Source organism: Zophobas morio, unplaced genomic scaffold (genome assembly GCF_036711695.1).
Source record: "Zophobas morio isolate AGI-343-1 ecotype UQ-CSIRO unplaced genomic scaffold, CSIRO_AGI_Zmor_V1 ptg000002l, whole genome shotgun sequence".
Lineage (NCBI taxonomy): Eukaryota > Metazoa > Arthropoda > Insecta > Coleoptera > Tenebrionidae > Zophobas > Zophobas morio.
In genome coordinates, this window is record NW_026972107.1 from 26,949,767 (window position 1) to 26,973,518 (window position 23,752).

The following is a 23,752-nucleotide window of genomic DNA, read 5'->3' on the forward strand; positions in this document are numbered from 1 at the left end:
AAGGAGCGTTAAAACATCTCTGATTTTCGCATATCTCTATTTTGTATCAGAGGTTAAAATGAAAAAAACTGGTCGAAAGTTGTTTTGACAGAACTTCCCTCGCTCCTGAAGTACAATTAAACATATCCAGCATTTTCGAAAAATTATAAAATTTGATTTTGCGGATTTTAGATTTTTATGAGAACCCCTATAAGTTGAAATAATAATGGTACAAGTGTGTTCAGTTACAAATAAGTCACACGAGAAACAAGTAACCCACGAGAGGACGGAGTCCCCGAGTGGGTACGTTTCTCAAGTGATTCCTGTATTGAACACATGCGTGGCATACAAAACTTTATCCAACACCTCAAAAACTGATTTAACATAACTATAAATTTGACATTTTGGAATGACAATTAGCTGACATTTCTATAAATTATAACAAAACATATACCCCTGAGTACGCATATTTTAATTTTACTAGTGAGTTAACGTTAATCTCGTTGGTGAGTTATGACCCATCTAATTTAATTGAAATCACCATAGTTATGACACAATAATATAGAGGTGTTGGATAATAGTAATTATATACCAAGGGAGAGAAAACAATTTTTATAGCCGAGCTGAATTATACCCGAGACGCGTAGCGTCGAGGGTAATAATGAAAGCGAGGCTATAAAATGGTTCTCTCCCGTGGTTTATATATTATTTTTTTCACTACTAGCACATTTGTTTAACTTTTCTTTAATGACAATGTATAAAAGTCAGAACGAATTTAAGATATCCATGAAAATCAAATAGCCTGTGAAAACAAATGAATAAAAATGACATTAAACCAAAAATCTTAATAAAGAGCAAAATGTCGACTAGCGACGAAGATACTAGTGTGTGCACCCCGCCAGAAATCCGAAAAGAAGCAAGTAACGTGCAGTGTGATCAATTACTGCCACAAAAATCAAAAGAGTTCTACTTAAAAGTTTACGCACAATTCAAAGATTGGTGCAAAATTAAAAAAGTGGCCAAAGTGTCAGAAAATGTCCTTCTTGTTTATATGGAAGAAAAAGCTAAAAACAAAAAAGCTTCCAGTCTATGGGCCACATTTTCTATGTTAAAACAAACTCTTAAATTAAAAGAAAATGTGGATATTTCAAAATATTATAAAGTAATTGCTTTTCTCAAACGCAAAAATGATTCCTACACACCCAAAAAGGCGGCTGTTTTTGAGAAGCATCAAATCACAAAATTTATTTTAGAAGCACCTGATGAAATTTTTCTTTCGTCTAAGGTAATTCTGTTAATTGACAATGAGATTTTAAAAAACGCCAAATTACATTTGCTTCCAGGTTATTCTCATTATAGGAATTGCAGGAGCTTGTCGGACAGATGAGCTCTGCAACATGAAAATGACAGATGTAGATACACGAGAGGATATGATAGTCATAAATATCCCTCAAACAAAAACAAAATCTTCTCGAAAATTTGTCATTATGGAGCCCACCTGGATTGATGTGGTTAAAAAATACTTGACAAAAAGGCCGTCTCCTGATATGGCAAGGCTTTTCATTGGGTTTAGAGGTGGAAAACCGACTAGACAAAACATGGGGCATAATACGATAAGCAAGACACCTTATAAAATAGCTCAATACCTACAACTGCCAAATGTCGACGAATTTACTGGCCATACATTGAGGCGAACATCAGCGACTATTTTGGCTGATATGGGTGGGGACATATTATCACTCAAACGCCATGGGGGCTGGAAAAGCTCAATGGTTGCTGAAGGGTATGTTGAGGAGTCTCTCACTGACAAAAGAAGAATTGCAAATATAATTCAGGGAACACCTCATCACATTAACCTACCTGCTCCTAGCTCTTCCAATATTTTATGTGAGAGGAGTGAAGAAGTGTGTAGTGAAATGCCATCTACTTCCACACATGCTGCTACAAACAGTGAAATAACTATACCGGTGGAGAACTTTACCTCCAATCGCAATACATCGGGAATCAATATGACGTGCCACAACTGCACAATTAACTATTATTTCAAATAATTATAGTTGAGGTGTTAATCTTTAGTTACTTTGTTGTTAATACTTATTATTCTCAATTTTTTAATAAACATTTGTCTTTCGAATAACACAATATTATTTCTACATTAACATTTTCATTATTTATTATAAAAATACTACTTCTTAACAGATTAAACTCAAATCCATAAGGTTGTAACCACTCCCTAGTGTAAATTTTTAAAAATTATTCAGTGTAAATCTGTCTTTTAATAACCTGGTGACATATTTGGTGACCTGTCAATATAATGTCAGTTCATTCATGTATTCGCGACACATGATTACGTTCGACTTCACTGCAATTCTTGCACTCCTGCACAGGTTATTTCATAATTATCATTGTAACTTGTCGCAATATTGTAAAAACTGATAAACAATTTTCAATAAAAACAGGATAACCTGAGTCTTCATGGTAATTATAATACAAGAGCAACGATAAATAGAAACGTGTTTTATCTTTCATCTGTAGAAAGAATGCCACCTGCTGTAATTTAGACTTGCAGTCGATACGTTTACGAATTACGATAAAATGAACCCAAAAATATTGTGGTCACGAATGAAATCAAATATTGGGCTGGTAAAAAAACAAGGTGAATTGATTTATTTATTGTTACTGCTTCATAAAAATTACTTTACAGATGGGGAATAACTGAGATATTCAGAATTTGTTTAAATTATTGTACATGAGTATACGTGATAATTATATGTGTGGCTAACTATGACTCGAAGGATCAGCTCTCTCGACTGAAATGATCAATCTCGCGAGCAACACCAAAATTGTCTATAATGGGTAGATCACCTTAATTAGTTGCAATGGATGACCAATTTTTCATCAAAAAAATGGGACACCAACAAGTCTTTAATGTTATGTTTAATAACTCTAATATTTGGTACTACTTATTATTTACAAAATGTACAAGGGATTTGGTTGAAGGCGATAGGTCTGGCTATGCTCCTCCGTCCTGACGATTTTAGTGGTAATAATGAACAAAATGTAACTTCACAAAATTCAGAGGCTAAAATAATAGGTATGTTGAAAATAATTTGACGGCTTATTTAAACTTACTGTTACAGGAGTGGTTAGAAACATTGGGAACACATAGACCAAATAACCAAAAAGCAATTATTTTTCTGTTGTTAACTTTCTTAAATCTGAATCCCATGGATTTTAATACTCAACGTAAAGTATTTAAACTTGCTGTATATTCTGGATGTTCTTTCGCAAAAATAAACAAATCCTGAAGAGTAAAAAACTCATTTTTTTTGTTTTTGTCAAATATACGGTAGGTTAGATCTTCTTTAAATTCCAAATTTGAATACCACTGCGATTTTTGTTTTGGTTTCCACTTTGCTTCTTGTAACGGTTCTCCAGATTGGTGTTGGGTTATAATTTTGTGGGCTTGACATCGAGAACACTATGGAAAGGATAGGAATTAATGATAAGTTTACAGGGAAAGTATGCAGTGCTTGAATTTAATGAGGGACATTTAGTTGTATTGTGTAGGATATAAAGAGTGGGTATAAAACTTGAAAAGACAATGTTGTACTAAAAAGCGAGATACACACTTTCAACTTGAGATAGTTAAAACTAAAAGTCCTTCGACATACCACCATGTTGTAATAACATGAAAAAAGTTCCGAATGTCGATACGTTACTCTCATAGTATAGTACTCTCTTTCCATGGTATAAGAATAACTACATACTGAAAAGATTTTTACAAGCTTGAATTCAAGTTCTCGGGAGGATGCTTGGGGATAAGCAAGTTTCAATTCATTGTGGCAGTTGGCAAGTGCCATTTTCATCTGCTTATTTACCACAATATGCCGTGTCGGTACCATTTTTCAATGGTATGGTTTAATAACAAACTGTGAGATATTTAAATAAAACTCTCTCGTGCGTAATTGTCAAATTTTGACATATGCGCCGCTACCAATCTGTTCATGTGAAAAACACCATTGGCTGTAATGCCAACCTTACAATTTAACGAGTGGTTACAACCTTATGGATTTAACTGTACACAAATTAGAGGTTAAAAATGTCGCGTGCTCGTAAGAATAACTGCAATAGATTTTTCATGATTGCTCTGGTGGCATTCTTGCTGGAGTGTGGTCCAGGCGGCAAATTTAAGATTTCGCAAGAAATTTCAGCTTCCCAGTTCTACATCATCTGTCATTAATAAACAATGTATAAAATGTGGCAGCTTAATGTCAAGTAAACACCTCAACTACGACATTCTAAGGTAACCATGGCAATACTGTCAATTATTTTCATTATCTACTAGTAGGAGAGAAAAATCCATTATTGGGTAAGGTGGAGAACAGTAATTTCTCAAGCATCAAACACGATATATAATGAAGTCTTCTGAGGCTAGTAGTGAAAAAACATATATAAATATGTAATGCTAAAGTACAATAAGCATGCTACGCGCCTGTTTCAACTTTGATTGGTGCAGTAATACTAATAATAACGTTTTATATTCCCTCCATCAAAAAAATTTTTGAGAAAAATGGAGTGAGCCGTTCTTGATTTAATCAATAAAATAAATTAATCTATTCATGCAAATTTAAAAAATATTAAAATATTAATGGAATGATACATCACAAGTATAGACTCATCATATTTTGCACAATTTAGATAGGATTTATTTATGGAAAATGGAGATTTCAAAAATCGGATTCATTAAGAGGTATATGCAATACAATGCAATGCAATAAGAAACAACCCAATATCTTTCAATAGTTTGGTAGTCAATGATTAGAAGATTTGATGTAACTTAGGTGGTGGTCCTCATTTCCAGCAGGTTTTGTAGATCAAGAATTTTTGAATAAAGCATTGTTTTTTTTTTCGAAAAGCTGTTATCGGTCTGTATCTTCGAAACAAAGTAACTTTCCGAAAATCACCCATATACAAAAAAAATCTTAAAATACCCTAAGGAATAATCTCCTGAATTTTTGCAGCATGTTTAGTAAACAGCCTATATATCAACTGGTTTGAGAAATGTATAGTCGATGATGTTCATAATTCTAACACTACATAAAGAACATGATGCAGTGAACGGCGTGTTTTAAATTAGTTAGTGGCAGTTAAAATGCAATCCATATTGTTACGTGAACCATGATTTCACTAGAGACAAAATGCAAAACCACACCAGGCGAGTCACATTCATACATATAAAAGTAATAACACTAATAACTACTTTCAGTAGTCTTCTGTGTTAAATTGTCAAAGACTATTAAATTAATAAATTCTTCTAGTAAAAGCCCTGGAAGAAAACAAAACCGGTAAGAAACGTATTGAAAATTGAATCTAAAGCAAATTCCCCATGTTCTAAAAATGTATAAACATAATTAATACCACCGTTTAAAGAAAGTGGGTGTTTACGTTAATAACAGTGGAGGCGAGTGGTCAATTAATAAAATCTATGTTAATAAATAACAATAATTACTGAGTAGCACCGATAAACTCTCGGTGAGCAGTAAATCAAACCTCCAAGTACAACTCTAATAACAATGGTCAGGTGTGTTCGTATTTAATAGATATATCAAGTACATAGTACAACCAATTGTAATTAATTTCAGAATAATGCGAGTGGTGTTGATGATGAGAAACTCGTGAACTGAACATTCCAAAAATTACATAATTAATAATCGAATGAGCTTAATAGTAACAAAGTTGATCAAACAAGGGATAAAATTAACATAAATTGCGATAACATCCGCTTAAAAATGTATCGAAACCAAAATGAAAATTTGAATTGTAAATACATACTGATTGATACAATAATCTAGTGTTAACTTAAAATCGAAGCAAATAAGCTTGTTTACAATTGATTTAAAAATTATTGCCACAAATTAAATGTTATTGATCCACATTATCGAAATTCGCATCTTAACAGATAGAACATCCACCCACAGATTTCACGGAATTACGGCTTCAATAAAAAATCGGGTTTATAAATAATTTATGATTCAATAAAAATGGATAACATAACGAGTTTTACTCTGTACACTTTTATTTTATTTGAGAAGTAGAAAAAAATGCGGAAAGTTCAAGAGGGTTCATTGCCAGATGATTTTTTTTACTATATTTGAAGAATCAATCTGTGCCAAGGTCTTCAATCTCATTATTGGATTTCTACTGCCCATCTTACGAACGGGCGCTGGATGTTCTGAAGACTAAATGATGGATGTAACTTGCTGCCACATCAAAGACGCTTGTTTACTGTAGGTGGCAGTGTCGACAGATCGTTACTCGTTAGACATATTAGCGCTGTTTAGAAATTTAGCAAACGCAACGAAACGCACAATTAGAGATGTATCTCGCACCAAAGCATACAGGGAATACCTACATGCCAAGTCGTGAGTTTACTTGAAACTTAAATGATGGTACTGAAATCCATTACATCACAATTAACATCCGCGGAGGCATAGACACCAATATGACTGTTGTACAGTGTACTTTGTTTATGGCATGCTTAATTAACATCACTTCATTCAACAAATGGCAGATGTCAAACAATTTTCCATTATAACTGCAATCTCAAGATTGGAATGAATAATTTTTTGGATATTACATATGATTACGAGCGGAAGTAGATATCAATTGCTTTATTTTTTATGACTACAAATGCAAAAAGTTGATCACGTGTTTCTTATAAATAAATGTTCATACAGTAATAACCAAGTTAACAACAAAAACCAGTTTATAGCTCATCATCAAGTTGTATCAACAATATTCAGTGTTCTGAAAATGATTATTATAAAGTTTCGAATATTATGGTCAATTTTACTTACAACTGCCTAAAGCCACTTTTACTGAAAACTTGAGAGTTAAAATGTGCTTCTGTGTTGAGAAAAATTGACTTTGACTTCAAACTTTTTAGTTGCTTACTACTAGCTACAAACACCGTTTTTCAGTTACATAGATAATTTGTATGTTTAAAAATAAACTATGTTTCCTTTGAAAACATAAAATCGGTGTATTTTACTTTATTTTTTATTTTTTGTTTTTGTATATGTATATTTTTTTTTATTATTACGACCTTGTTGTGAACTTGCAGTACTTATCTATAATCATGTGTCTTGTAGTAGTGTATAACTCTAATCTGAAAGAAGGAATCAGCAACCATGTTCCAGTAATTCGATAATCTATAACCATTATTACAGCTCACACTAGTGTGTCAAAAAGTTATCAGTGCTAGCAGCGGTTAGAACAGTACATTTTGATATCAGTGTGTGATTCAATAATCAGTGCCTTTAAAACTCACTTATCCGCTGAGGAGATCTGAATCACTTCAGCTCATTTACTCGCTCCTGTTTAAAGTATTCGCCCCTAATTGAACCCAACAACTCTCATCACATGATTTATTATCCGTACAACATTGATTAAACCCTCTCTTCATTAAAATCACAAATATGAAAAGTGTAGAAAGCTCTGACCACAATAACGCGCAGCACAAACAAAAAGTTCATTGCAGGTACTTAACAGTTTAATAATCGTCTTCAAGACCGGCTAGCCGTAATAACAATAATTACAAAATTGGGTTAACACAAACTCCCCTGTTTAAATCGTGTTTGGTAAACTATAAAGTCACGCAGTGTTACATCATGCGCTCCAGATTTATTAATTTAACCGGCGGAAAATCTCGAAAAAAAAAACTCTTAAATCGTGCCACTAAACCGCGCGATGTGCAGAATATGAGATAAGAAGAGATCACACGGATTTGTGGAATGAGACCGAAGTTGAGTATAAATAGAAGGTGACTGCAACAAGAAAGGCGCCAAATAATTTTTTCAATGATCAAAGTTTGAGAAGTTTGAGCGTAAAACAGTTTTCTTTCGGGTAGTATGCACACTATAAAAGCGAGTTATTCTTTATTTGGCGCGTGACAAAGAATAGAACAAACTACAGCCAATAGATATTGTTGTTTACAGATTTTGGCAATGCCCCTACATAAACTTACGTGATGTTAGCAGTATTTTATAGCTATTCTGAAAGTTGGTATTACATACTTGTGATTGTAAAAATAAAGAAACTCACATGTAAAAACAGCACTTACAGATTGCCAGGAAAGTATTTACGTTAGAAGACACCATAGAATTGTTATGTAAATGTCCACAAGATACGCTTGGTTTTTCGATGAACTATAATGTTAAGAAATCTCTAGCACAATGTAATTGGATTATTCATCATCACTGATTTCACACTGACGTGACGTAAACACAACATGATCCTTCGTTTTAACCTAATGTTTTATATGTACTTAGGACTTATGACATATCGCTAATAACGTGTAAAAAAGCAAGCAATATTTCTTTGAAGTACATGTTCAAAAATCTAGTACAATACATTCGTTTAAAGTTTAAACGCTTCGTTCTTCGAATTTATTGAGAAGTAGCAATAAGTGAAATGGAACAGAATTACTTCCGAAGCAATAATTTTTCTGTGGACGAGTTAAATAAGGTGTTAAATAGTTCAGAAACAAACAATGAAAATGTAGATAGACTCGGTAAATGTTGAACCGTTATTACCATACTCGTACATAAAAGCAGTCTGAAACTGTTTAATGCCACGACATTGTGTTTAATAAATTTAAAAAACAGAATATTAAAATATTAAACCTAAATATTTTCGATTTCACAGTGGTATCTACTAAACTATGTAGGTTTGCCCGACCACACAATGTTAGATATACAGGGTTAGTCACGAGAGAATTACTTCTGAAAATAATTTTTACGCAACCCAAAATACTAATACCCTGTACCACTTGATATTATCTAAATTTAAAATGAAATGCCTAATCCATGATTGCTTTGACTTTGGCAGTGTCACTTTGACGTTAATTAATTTTTAACATTTTTTTTCATCGTTGACTCTCCTCTAGAGCCCCATTGGATCGACGACATACAGTCAGATCAATCTGGGCTATACTGAAGCCGTAAGTGCTCTACCAATGTTGTTCGCCGCTAATGTGCATGTGTTAATACGCCATCTCTGCGTCACCTAGAGCCTCTTCGAAGTGCAAATTTGCAACCTCTGGACTTCTTCGGCCATCCATTTACAAAAAAGCCGTATCATCCCCCCAAAATGCCCAACATTTTCAACAGATTAGTAGTTAAATTATTTACTTACTTGTTTGAGTTTTTGTTGTAACCTTTGAATAAAATGCCGTAAAAGGAATTTTTAGAAATAATTTTCTCGTGATTAATCGGTTGTAAAAGATCAAGAGGCACACTGACAAATTTATTAGCCGCGCCGGAGGAGATTTCCGACTGCCTGCGGTACCACCATGGACACTCGCGTAACCTCATTTTCCACAATTGTCAAAATGAGATTGCCAAACTCAAAGCAATCATGGATTAAGCATTTCATTTTAAATTCAGTTAGTATCAAATGGTACATGGTATTCGTATTTTGGGTTGCGTAAAAATAATTTTCAGAAGTAATTCTCTCGTGACTAACCCTGTATTGTAGTTATACTTAGAAAACAAAATCTGTATAAATGTGCATTGTACCAACTGCCACTTTGTTTCATATCATTGTAATGACTAGTACTAACTAAAATGATGTTTGGTTTGCACTGCTGCAAATCGGATTTCTCTGTAAAGAAATTCGAATCTAAGATTTTTGTGAAGTTTTGAATGTAGAAAATTCAAATGCACCTAATTTTATTTAGTATGATACAGTGACATGGTCAATCCATTTCAAAGAACAGTTGAATATTACAAAACATACACAACCGAAGCTTAAATTACAAAAACTCAAAAAGGCAAGTTGCGGGTATCCAAGCATCTGTAATATTTTAAGTACTACAAAATAGTTGGCCACAAGTTGGCAACATCCTAAATATTTTGTACAAAGTTAAATTAATGATTCCTTTGATGTTTATAATAAAGTTAAAAATGTAAATATAATATGAATTTTATGTAAACGAAAAAATTTAATATATTTGTCTGTATAATAAGATCATGAAAATAATCATAAACATTATTATTATTGTTTGTGTACAGAACACTCTTAATGCTCCTAGAAATATCGTTAGAAATGCAGGACAACAATTCTTTCATTAACAATATCTCAGCAATACCTTGTGTTATAAATTAAAAGATGTGATTAAGCCGGGTAACAGTAAAATACATATTTTGCATGTATGTATTGTTTTATATAATATAAGTTAGTAGGCAGCTGTCAGTAACAATATTGAAGGGATATTTTTACAAGAGAATTCCTAAACAACAAGAAACTTTGGTAAATAATGTTTCTTTGATTACCTGACCTTCTTATCTTATTTAAACAAAGATGAAAAAAAAATTGAAGATATAATTCTACCAGGGGCGGCTGGTGCTAGAAACACACTGGACATAGCGGGCTACGTGCTGGCCAGTCCAAACACGCTATACGCAATATTCGAATAGTGGCCCGATTTTAATGCTCGCAAGTTTATGATATGCTACTGGTGAAGTGCTAATAAAAGCAGAGATCAAACCATGACTCATTTAGACGTTTTGTTTACACCGTTGTCATGGAAACCGTGCGTCTAGTCGCTGCATTTGGCTGGAATCGGGTTCGAGCAGGGCTCGAACAGTGATCGCTAGCAGTAAATTTATTATGTTAGGCGATCGGACAGAGGTCTATGCAAATTGCTTGATTTTAAATAAAAATAATAAATTCAGTTGAACAGCTAATAAAAAATCGTCCTCTGCCTTACAACAGTAAAATTTTAGTGAAAAATATAGAGTGCCACCCCGATTTATTAACAAAAAACGTGTTCATGGCAAAACGAAAAAGTTTCAGAGGTATCTTAATAGACGTAACGCGTATGATAAATTTTCGTGGATATGCGGTTGTGAAAAAAATAAATAATAAATTGTTTCGTTTTGCGTCTCTCCTCAGTATTAAGTTAAAAAAGGTATGTAGACAACTACTTTTTACTTTTATTGAATGTATTTTGTATTTATATCAGTCAAACAATTTCGTCTATTAATTGGTAATAACAGCTTGTTTTATATCTTCATATTTAACTCATCATTCAAATTGTGTCCCCCTATTTCGAAACGTCATGACCCGCCACTGAATTCTACTGACATACTTTAAAGTACAACTAAAACGAATTACTCTAAAATTCATTTCACTTTTATTTAGCAGTCAGTACACAAAGCGTATAAGCAATGCATTTTAAGATATTTGTGTATTGGATATTGCCACTTTGTTCAAGCCCCCAGAATTCCTATACATTGGCGTTTCACATCTTTGTGAAATATAACTTTTTCATTCAATCCAAGTTTTATTCCAATTTCAATTTTTCTAGAATTTTAAAAATTTTTAAAGACACGTTATGTCTTACTATTTGTCATATACGGTAAAATTAATTTCTAAATAGTTATACACTAACACTTTACAACTACAAAAATTTATATTGTGGAGAAATAGCTGCACCAGAGAATGGTCGTTTTCAAAGCAATATGAACAGTCACAGAAACATTTTATAGCCATATGGTACGTACACGCTATTTTTTGTAGCGAGATTTTGTACGTAACATTATTAATTAAATTGAAATTATTATTTTAACACGTAGATTCATTATTCAAGATATTGCATTTCTAACTTGTTAAGTAACCTAAAATAGTCATAAAAATTATTGACAAGAAATTTGTGGACAAAAAATAGGTACCGACATATTGTTTATTATTAAAACTACGTACATTCGAAACGCTACTTTAAAATATAAATTCTTCTGTCTCTTGACTAAATTCACAGTTGGGGACCGTGGTTGAAAATAATAATAATCATTTTGACACAGGCGCGGATCCAGGGGGGGGGGGCAATGGGTGCAATTGCCCCCCCCTGACACACGACCGAGGTACTTTATTTTGACCAATTTCAAAATTTTGAAATCGCATTTCATTTTGTAAATACAGTACCTACAACCTCTATTATCCGAATTCACGATTATCCGAACATCCGGTAATCCGAACAGAGGCTATTTGAAGTCGATGCTTCATTAATCCGAACAAAAACTCTGCAATCCGAACTGAACTTGGAAACACGCATCTACTTGCAAAAATGACGCAAGATCTTTTTACATATGTTGTATGGAATATTCTGAAATTTTTAAAAATTGCCATATTTCAATGCACTGAATTAATAAACTAATTCTGGAAAAAAGGTTGAAGTTATCGAAGAAATGAGGCCCGAAATCTACAAGAAAAGCTATTTAGGTAGCTAAATTTCGAAAATCGTCGAAAATAGGTCAAAATTTGCATGAGGAACATTTCATTTTTGAAAATGTTTCCTAAAAATTCTGAAAAAATTCGAGGATATATGTATATCCCGACGTGCTGATTCCAAAAATATAGCATGTTAATGGTAACTGAGCAATATTTTCGAAAATTCGGTGTGAAATTCGGATTTTTCGAAATTTTTAAAAATTGCCGTAAGTATTTTAACTGGTCGAATCTGGAAAAATGGTTTAAGTTATCGAAGAAATGAAGCCAGAAATGACTTCTGAGGCCAAAAATCTACAAGAAAATGTATTTAGTTAAATTTCGAAAATCGTCGAGAATACATAATGGAAAATTTCATTTTTGAAAAATTCGTCTAAAAATTCTGAAAAATTTCAGGGTATAGATCCCGGCGTGTTGATTCCAAAAAGATAGCGTGTTTATGGTCATGGAGTAATATTTTTTTAGAATGTATCTATTATCCAATGTTGCTTAAGAATTCTTTAATTTTGTTTAATAAAATTAAGGTTTATTTCTTGAAGTTTGTTTTCAACTGTGTATGAAGTTGTTATTCAATTTCCTTACAGATTTTTGGGAAAATCGCCGATCCGAACAAATCGTTAATCCGAACACACCTTTTTCCCAATTAATTCGGATTATCGAGGTTCTACTGTACACTATACGTGTAACGAAAACAACCAAATGTCACCCATGTTATGTGAAAAAGAGTATACTAGTTAAAATTTTGTAAATTTTTTGATTTAGAAAGAATATCTGGGAGACAGGTAAAATCTCACAAAAATTGCCCCCCCCTAAACGAAATCCTGTATCCGCTCTTGAGTGTCAAAATTTGACACTCAAGAGCTGTTAACCATTCAAATGTCACCATTCACAGCATAGACCGGAACACTGAGATTTCTTTAATAGAGAATTACCCTTTGACTATGAAAAGTAAAGTTAACTAAAACATACATTTAGTAGTAGCATTTCCAGTTTAACAACTTTGTGTTTTATAGTGTACTATATTATAGCTGCACCTCTCCTACCCTAACAAAAAAGTATATTGTCGACCAACGTGGCTGCTAGCAGTGCTCACTTGTATTATACAGTTATTGTGACACTATTTGGATGGTAATAAACAGGTCGACGTAAATTGCACAGACATACTTAAAACACTAGCTTAGGTCGTATAAATCATAATAAACTTCTGTGTAAACTACATCATTTTGGCTTGCCTACTCCCGCATTATCTTGATTTAGTTCGCATTTACAGAACAGAAAGTTGAACGTAGTCTACAGTAATTGTAACTGTGTTAACTATTTACGACAATCTTTAGGTGTGCCTCAAGGTCCAAATTTGAATCCACTTCTCTTCATTCTTAATGGTGTTGTATTATATTATTATGTCATATTTCTAATTCGCATTGCCTTTTACAAGACGATGATTGGAATATTTGTAGCATTATTACTTATTATCAAAAAGACTGTCTGTTACGACTGCTGCAGGAGGAACAGAGTACGTAAGTAAATGCGGTAAAGCATTATGATGTTAAGTTAAATAAAGGAAAACGCCCTGTGGTTTCGTATTCTTGGAAAATCAATGTATTTCATTTTAATTAGTTGATAGGCGATTAGTGATAGGTGATATTAGTTTGAAATTTGTTGAGAGTTGAGAAATTCTATTGAGGAAGGAATCTTATTGATCACTCGGTGCGTGATAATATATTTTTTTATTACTATATTTAGTCGCATCGACAACTAGGTCATTAGCCACCTTACATCACAAAGTAGCATACACAGTGTTAAAAACAGACTAAATCCACTCAAACAGATGTATAGGTTTATGGAACGAAAGGGTGTTGTCTAATTTCGGGATGGTACTTCCTAGAGCTTCGACGAGGTTGGAAGATACCTAAAAATGGCTTTTGGGGTTGCCAGTAGGAACAATCGCAGATGAGATGCTTCACAGTTTGTCTGCAACCACATTGCTGGCAAGTAGCTGGGGGGATGCGGTTTAACAGGCACCATTGGGTGTGTCCTAATCGGAACCACATTAATGCGACTTGTTCCCGACGGTCTGGCGGAAGTGGGAGTAGGTAATTAACTACAGGCTTAATGTGTTGCAATGTTTATATAACGTTTATCCCAAGACAGAAAACACACAAAACATATTAGTCGACGCGTTTCGCCAACCACGTTGGCATTATCTCGACAAATGTAAACTTAGTTGCCTAGATAATGTCAACGTGATTGGAGCAACGTGTCGACAAATATTTTTTCTATTAACTTTAAATCATTTTGTTCCTTATTCATATAAAAGACTGTCATTTTGACATAATTCACTAAAAAAACAATACCAGTTCTATTGTTGCACATAAAGCTGAATTGATAGAAGAAATAGTAAAACAGAGAACTACAGGTCATAGACAATGACAAGAAAAAAATACCTTACCAATACAAAAAAGTTTTTACTGGGGTTGTGTTAGTATCAGTAAATTTATTGAACGCTTTAAAGATTATAAAAGTTAAATAAGGCTATTATAGTAAACGATCCAGATAGTTTACATTATAATTCACTGAACGAGTGTCTCTGTTATGTATGCAAAATATTATTTTTTTCTATTTATTTTGTGCTTTCTCTGTTTTGAAAAAATTAAAAAAGTTGTAAATACATACATTTCGTTAGCCTAAATCTGACAAAATTTAAACGTAAATAAAATCATATATAGTTTGCCACTTTTGAAAACCATGTTTTTCTACGGTTATTAAGAGCATTTGTAGTTTGTGCTACTTGATAGCATCTTGGTCAATTTGTTATATAGAAGCACACAGAAGACAACAAAGCGCATTAATCAATCTCGCCACTTTGCGTCTAGCACACGATAAGATGGCGAGGAATTAATCTCAAGTTTGCTGCAAGGAATAAGTTGCCTGTCCTAATCAAGTAGAACGTTCCTCAACGCTCTTCATGCTCCACTTTCCGGCTCGAAATTGGCACTGGAACCGGTTAATTTTTCGGAGCACTTACTCTAATTATAAGAAACTCCTTAAACTACGTTATAGTACACAGAGCGCACCCGGGAGAAACATGTACCACATAATTTTAGAACATGAGCGTTAAGTATACGATTACGGAAAGAAAATTAGAAATTACGGTGGCATTGTAAATTGGTCCGATGAATCCTTTGCGACTTAATGAATTCACTTCTGTGAATTACCTCGACAGTTAACAAAAGTAAATGCTTATGAATATACAGTCGTGGACAGAAAATCTTGGACGTCAATGTTTGCGAAAACGAATTCATAAATCATAAGTGAATACAGACTTAGATACATTGTAAAAAAAATCTTACGAGATTTTCTGTTAATTCCTGGTGATCTCCAACATACTTCCAATTTCAATTTTACTTCTGCGTTCAAATGATCGTGTATATAACTTAGTTTATTACTTTATGTTTGAATATGTCTTCATATGCAAAAGTATCAAAAGAAATAACCCTTCTAAAAATATTACAATTTCTGTCAGGCTGTTTCCATTCATCAAAGATAAAATAGTAATTAAAACTTTTATGGTCAACAATTCTTCTACCTCTTAAAGCATTATCTATTTTTTTAGTAAAATAAGGTGTACCATAATGAAATCAGACTAAATGATCGCATAGGATCAAAGTGGAGTCCCAGAATCGAATAAAATTTGTTAAAATATGGATAGTAGTTATGATACTTATGAGACTAAAAGTATTTTCATAAATTACTTTGTCGTATACAGGCAGTTTTATTTTTAACTATGAGTGATTTTTATGACATTTAAAAACGGGAAAGACATCAAATTATCCTATCAATTTTTATGGTACCTAACAAACGAGAGCATTTTGTTCAAAATATCTATTTATCCTATAGTATACTAGCCTGTTTATGTTCAAAACCCATTCTACATGCAATAAGCATCAAACATTTGTTTTCAGTGTTAAATTTATTGCATATACACCTCTGCCATTTTCGCTAAGTTACTTTTTATGTAAACATAGTAGAATGAAAGAGGCGTTAGTCGTTGGACTTGTTCCATTTTGTCTCAGATCCTATCATAATGGATGTCCACTTATAAGCATCGGAATTGCTTTTTTATCAATAAATGTTAAAATATACAAATGTTCTACAAGTTACATAGCATTAAATTTACTACAGCATGTTTTAAAAAAATGTCAATTTAAAGTTATCATTATTTGATGTTCTAGAATGTTGAAACAAGATTTTTTTTCATTTAATTTGGAAGTTACTCTACGCTTGGTGGCATAATATTAAAATTTTTGAAAAGATCGAATGCAAAAGATTGTTATATATGCCACAATATATTATCTCAAGCCTGTGTTGTTCAGAAACAATTATGTGCGTCGTCACTTTGGAGCCCAGTGTTTTAAACGAAATTAACGAATCTAGAAAATTAAAAAAACCAAAATTTATCATTAGAACTTTACAGTAACATAGAAGGTGGTTCGGAAAATGTTGACCGAATTACGAATGGAAATTCTAAAATGTGTCACTCCAAACAGCTGCAGATGAGAAGGAATCATGTGAAAAAAAATTGTTAGAACTTTTTTCTTTGGTGCTAACCCAAGAAGTGATATCCAAACTTTGGCCCACACATTCCGAAACATCCTGTAAATATAAGGCACACAATACAACAAATTCTTTTTTCCTAAAGCGTCTGTGAAGTTAAGTGAAATAGTCTGTGAAATAAGACATAAGTGTCTGTGAAGTACGTTTTCACAGTTTCATACATCAGCTCGAATGAAAAAAAAAAATTCATCAATTTCCCTAATCCCTTGATATACGAGACGAACACTAACTATTTCTCAAAAGTACAGGAAATTCATCTAAACCATTTCGAAAAAAAAACGTAATAATTATATTTATTTTTCAAAAAAACTGGATTTATTTGACTATACTTCATAGGCGAGGGAAGTTCTGTCTAATAAAAATGAGACTAATTTTTTACTTCAGTACTCATTTCAAATGGTGGATCTGCTTTAGTGATTCCTGCCCACCTTGAGCGATAGCTAGTGCGGCCCAGGAAAACCATAACATGTTGGTAGCAGATTATGTGCCAAGTGTAGAAAAGTCAAGTTTTACCAAACGAGTAAGATTTGTTTGAGTACGAGCACCAAAGCGAAGCTATGTACCAAAAAAAATAATTAGAAGTTTCAGACACAGGAAATACAGTTAAAAAATTGTACAAAACTAATAAGATATAGTAGAAAAAAATAAGTGAAGAGGTATTTTAGAAAACACTGTGACAAAAAACTCTAATGAATGTATAAAAGAAACAATGCGAAATTAAATTAAATACCAAATAAAAAATTACCTTCAATATGAGTAATTAATATACGCAATAAAATATCTAGGCAACTAATTACAAGTATAGGATAATCTTTCATTTTTGACGCATTGATCTTCAGTGCATTTCAAAAAACTGCGCACGGTAGCTGAAAAAATCAAAATTTTAGAAATATCTGAATTTATTACTTCATAATATATTAATTTACTTTTTATAAAACTCACAATAATGTAAAAAAATAGTGCCTGTGGGGCTCCAAAACCGAAACAGAGTATCTAAAACAGTTATTGAATGAGGTATTTATGCTTTAGTAATTTAATCTACCTTACTCGAGAATCTGTAATGCTAATGATCCCGGTAACAACTTACTTCCGGCGGCATATTAAAACTTTTTCACTTAGTACGAGTACGCAATTAATTCCGAAACCCACCAGCCTTAAAGATCAAATTGACAATATTAATCTCTTGTTAGTTTTTTGTGTCGCCACTTAACCTGCATAAATAAACCTCCAAGCCGAAAACTTCTCTCATCGTTCCTTTTAATAAATGATGTTAATCCTCCGCCACAATTTTTACTTTGCTCTTTCAGCATCCTTTGTTTCTTATCTTCGATGGTTTCATTCTGTTAGCGAACCTCCACTCCAACGCCTCATCTGAATGGAGATCACAGTTGGCCACTTCGTCATCCACTACGTTGACACACTTTCAACCCTCACCACCCCCGAACATTGATTCCTATCAATCATTGTCTCTTTGTTCGTGGAAAATAAACAGTTCGAAGGCGACGATAAAAAGATGTCCGTCAAGATAGCTTCAGATTGGACGTTGCTAGACATTCAGTCGTGTTGATTTGAATGTTAATGTCTTGTGTGGGTGGTTTGCATTGGCCATTAACAATATGCTGGAAATGAGTACAGTTTACTCGGAGAAGACGTGACGATCGGTCGGTATCGAGATGAAGATGAACCACCCACATGGTCTTATGTTGTTCCATTATAAATAGCCTGGGGGAAATAGGACAGAATGTCGTCTAGCGGCTGAATTAATAATGGACTGATATAGGAGTGCAGCCACATAATCGGGATTTGCATATCTGACTACAATTTGCATATTTGTACATCCACCAAAAATTAACGGAACGATTTAGCACCACACTGCTTGATTTACGGGGGTTCATTTGCATCCTAAAAGAGAAATTTTTCTTGTTATGGTGAACCGCGATATTATTTACTATTTTTATCATAAAATCTTCTGAAACTTATAGATTCGATCGTAAAAGATGGAAATATTGAAAAACCAAAACGTATAAAACTATTTTTAATAAGTAACGTCACTAAAAGAATTCTTAAAAATGTTAGGACTTTTGATATAATCTATGGCGCATTTGATGTCAGTTAGGTTTAAAATTAAATTAAGATTTCTCTAATAATGATGTTATAAATTTTTTGACATACCTAGATAAATATATTCATTTTGATTTATGTATACTTACTAGTCATAAAGTAATTACAGAATTTTGAGTAAATTAAACAAATTATATGTTTACTGACGTAACCTGTACCAACAATTGATTTTTTTGTATATTTCTAAAGCACATCGTAATCCAGTGCCAGTGTAAATTGTCAATTAATATTTATCTGAAGTCGCAGACAGAACTTAGCGACAAAGAAACGTTATTTGCGTCAAAATTTTCAGTAGATTCGTATATCATAAGCACTGACCGGGGACTTAAATACCTTTTCAGTGACGGCTCGGCGCGCTGAAAACCGTTAGCTATGCTTGGCAGATGACGGCGTAGCTTCAGCTCTTTCCATTCTGGTTTCAATGTATAGTTGTTTTCTTGACAAAGTCGATTTGTTCTGTTCTCAACATTCGATTTTTGGGTAATTATTATCTGTGTATTTTACGCCAGTCTATGATTATAAGCTACGCATCGACGTGGTTTTAGCCACAATTCAATATGGTAGAAATTTCTGTCTGTCTGTCTGTCTGCCTGTCCGTCTGTCTGTCCGTCTGCCGCCCCGATTTTTATTAGACAGAGAATCTCCAAAAGTACTGGTCCAATAGTTGTCAAATTTTGTACTTATATTAGGAATATCATGTAGATGGTAAAACGCTAACCAAGATTTGTCTAATCATCCCCACCAATAATGTGATGACGTCATTTCAAAATTGTAAATAGTAAATGATTAACCAAAATCTATTTACTTATTCCCTCCAAAAAATTGATGACCTCAGCTCATAATTTTGCCGAATAGATCCTATTTTAATTCTACAAAATATGATGAATCTGTTCTTGCAATTTATCACTCCTTTAATATTTTTTCGATTTCCATATTCAAGGTGACTCAAAAAAATTAATGAACTACAAAAACGAATGCTTTGAAATCTTGGAAATGTTTTAAAGTATCATAAGCAAGGTAAATTTTTAATCAAAATGTATTTGCTGATCCCCACTAAAAAATTGATGGCGCAAACTATGATCAGTCTATACTTGTAATTTATCACTACATTGATATTTTTTAGATTTGCTTATGCAGGGTGACTCAGAAAAATTAATAAATCAGTCAATTTATTTTATTGAATAATGTGAAAATGAATTGCTAAACTGAAAACTTTGAAATCTTGCATACGATTTAAAGTTATTGAAAGCATGGTAAATTGTTAATGAAAATGTATCTGTTTATTCCCCCCAAAAAATTGATGACGTTATATCAAAATTTTGTCGAATAAATTCTACCCAGAATGTGTAAAATATGATGAGTTTTTACTTGTGATTTATCATTGCATATTTTTTAGATTTGGTTATACAGGTGATTAGAAAAATTAATGAATGATTCAATTTATTTTATTGATTCAGGAACAACTCACTCCATTTTCATGCTGGATATGTTTCATTGACTTCAGGGGCGAGGGAAGTTCTTTCGAAACAACTTTCCACCATTTTTTTTAAATTGTGTACAAAATATTTCGCAAGAATGTGCCAATTTTCTAAATCTTCTATCAGCTCTATGGTAAGCATACTTCAGATATTATTGGAGGATTGATTGACTCGAGGCACCGGTATGCTTTTTTTGATGATTTACTTATCTTGGTTACACGACTCGAATGGGTCTTGCCCACCTTGAGGGAGAACTCTCATACAGGTGTAGTGTGGGTGGCAACTGTCCGAAAATAAACACTCGATATATGTAGACCACCACTGGAGATTTTTTGTAATTAGCGACAAATAAGTTTCTTAATAAAATGTTATATAAAACAATCTTACGTGTTTTTGTATCGTGCAAGCTACATAGGGACTCGAAGATATTAAAACTGGTTGTATTCAGGTAATTCTAAAGGTTAGTTTCAGTCTCTATATTATGTTCACCTCACAAAAAATGTTATAGTATCTCTTTCCTGTATATAAAACTCATCTGCGTAACATCGCAACACTCATCTTTGAGAAAATTTTTATTAACATATTTGGTTTCCTCAGCATCATCTTACACTGTACAAAATTTCATTGTGATGGCATCGCATAATAAAAACAGGATATTACGAATAATAAAATTCATGAAGTTTCAGGTTCGTGTCCTATTTTGGGAACGTTTTATGTTTCATAATATAATACATTATCCCTACGATGTAAAATTACGCACATGTAAGTAGGATCGGCTGCTACTAAAACAGTTTCTCCCTTAGATCTGGCAGATAATTATTTTAATATTTTATTACGAGTTGAATCAATATTTAAAATGGAACGGTATAAAAGGGATGCTGAGATAAGTATTTACACAATGAATATTTTGATATGCACGTATATGTAGATGATGTTTGTGCAGTTCGTGTTTTATGCACAGTGTTAATAAATGCCTTCCGACTTACATTGCACCTACCATCATTTTTATTTCTAAGCTGGTTTGTTGTTGGTCTACGAAACTACAATACATTTTTATCGGTAACCTATTCCATTTCAGAAAAAAGAATCCAAATTATTCAACAAACTTTAAGTCTTTTATTAAATTACACGGTTCTTCTGGTTAACGTCTTATATAAATAGAACTATGAGGTACGTGTAAAGCAATTTTTTTGGCTCTCTATCTATTTTCACGGACTATTACAGTTATTGTGTTCACGATTAGCTTAAAAGGCCTGAAAATTTTCAGCGAAATCGATTGAATAGTTTCCAAGTTAAAGGCTCCTTCCCTCCAGTCGTCACATTTTTTTCTTAATTTATCTGAATTGTATTTTACTATAAAACTGAGAAAACAAATACTCTGCAAAGTTCAATATTTAATACTTTTGATACGTTTTATTTGTTTTTGTAAAATAATATTTTCTTAAAGCATTTTCTGCGGTTTGTTTTCTAAACACGTTTTTACGTAAGTAATGAAGTATCTATTTTTGAAATTCATGAAATTATTTAATTTATTACGGTTTTCTGAACAATCCAATCCAACATTTCACCAAATTTTACGTCAGGTTGTACTAGCGAACGTTAGTCAGAAAATATTATTATTATTATTTTTAAGAAAAATTGCAATAATTTGAGAATAGTGTACAGTAAAGCTAATAAAGCTAAGCTAAGCTTTTATAAAAACAAATGCAAACTCTAAAAAATAAAAAGCAAACAAATTTAAAGCAGTGAATTTACGTATGCACGCGGGCTATTATTCTACATTTGCAAATTTAATATAATTATTTCTGACTAATAAATAAAAAAAATATTAAACATGTCCCCTTTTAGGTGACTCACCCTGTGATTTAATATTCGTCATTATAGTATCGAAGTTGACATTAATATTCGTCGTTATGGTATCGAAGTTGACATTCATAACGGTGTCATTCTGACATGCTAGCAGATAATAAAATTAATAAAGTTAAAAAAAACACTTTCTAATGTGCAATATGTTGACGTTCAAAAGAAAATACGGACAAATGTGTTCTTATTTGTCAATTCTAAACACATTTTTCACATTAACATTCATGATCGCAAATGACAATACCAAACACCTTAGTGCACATAAGTATCAAAGAATGGATAGGTAGTACGGTGCTGATTTTTTCCTTTGAAAATCTCCGCTATTACTGTCTTAATAATTTCGGTTTTTAATGTGTTAAAAATAACAAATTGAACATATGTTCAGTTAAAAAAGTTATCAAGTTGCCTTTGATTTTCTGTAAACATAGTGAAGTATGTCTATAATTAACCTCAAATTTAATTGATGACAACTGACAACGCGGAAATCTCAATTATATAGAGCAGTATGAATTAATAAAACACGTTTTCTTTACGTTTTCTTCTATCAACAAAGCAACGCCAACATGATGTCTTTTTTAATTAACTCGATATATTGTACTATTCATTAAATCTTTCAGCAAATATAGATGTCTCCAAGTTTCGTTAACCGTTTGACCAAACTGCTTTTTATTAAGACTAAAGCCGGTAAACTTTTCGTAAAGATAACTGTACCTGTGTGTCATCGAAATCTATGAAACTGCTAATTATACATACATTTAGTTTTGTAAAAAATCCTGTCAACTGGCTTACCTAATGCTAGAATATGTATTAATTATCAAAACTGCTACTAATTTGACAAAAACAAGTCTAAAAAACCAAAAGTTGATAATGAGCCAAGTTTTGTAATTAATTTAAATCTGTCCTAAATCAAACAATTAAAATGCTAATTTTACGGGTGCTCAGCAGTGAGCTTCCATTACAAATACAATTTATAAACCCAATCAAGTGGTATTTTTTTCAGTTTCCAAGCGATTAAGTCAGAGAATTTATGAGATTTAATTTCCAAAGTCGAACTCTTTAATAATGAATGTTAAAAAGTATTCTAGCACTGTCAAAATAGTTAAAAATGATTTACAAACCATAAATTTAAAATCTCGATTAGTCTTCTATTCGGCTCTACGTTCGATTCCCCATGAGACTATTTCTTGCGTAAACACATAATGAAAAAATATGATTTATGCCTACACAAATGGATCTGTGCGAATCATACATTTCGCAACAGATTAGTGTATGAAAAACACAGAACCGTAGGCCGAATACAAATCAGCAGAATTAACATTCCTACCGAATTTTTACAGTCTGATCGCATAAAGTTCATTACATGCAGGCATGGGCGTCGATTCCACGGGGCTAAGAATATCTTTTGT

General features: G+C 32.6%; 1 protein-coding gene and 2 long non-coding RNA genes across 7 annotated transcripts in view; 1 reads left to right on the forward strand and 2 right to left on the reverse strand.

Moving 5' to 3' along the window:
* Positions 1-23,752, reverse strand: part of LOC135132103 (lutropin-choriogonadotropic hormone receptor) — a 320,328-nt gene that overhangs the window by 241,116 nt on the left and 55,460 nt on the right. The gene's annotated exons all lie outside the window — the stretch shown is intronic.
* LOC135132061 (uncharacterized) lies at positions 2,191-3,302 on the forward strand. Of its 3 annotated transcripts, none has more exons than XR_010280967.1 (3): positions 2,205-2,457; positions 2,515-2,635; positions 2,684-3,302. It is a non-coding gene; the product is annotated as an uncharacterized LOC135132061 (long non-coding RNA). The 3 variants fall into 3 exon arrangements; XR_010280966.1 differs by having other exon boundaries at positions 2,208-2,635; positions 2,684-3,073; positions 3,120-3,302; XR_010280965.1 differs by having other exon boundaries at positions 2,191-2,635.
* On the reverse strand, positions 2,899-4,052 carry LOC135132073 (uncharacterized). The gene is made up of 2 exons (XR_010280968.1): positions 3,654-4,052; positions 2,899-3,591 (listed from the first exon to the last, which is right to left on the reverse strand). It is a non-coding gene; the product is annotated as an uncharacterized LOC135132073 (long non-coding RNA).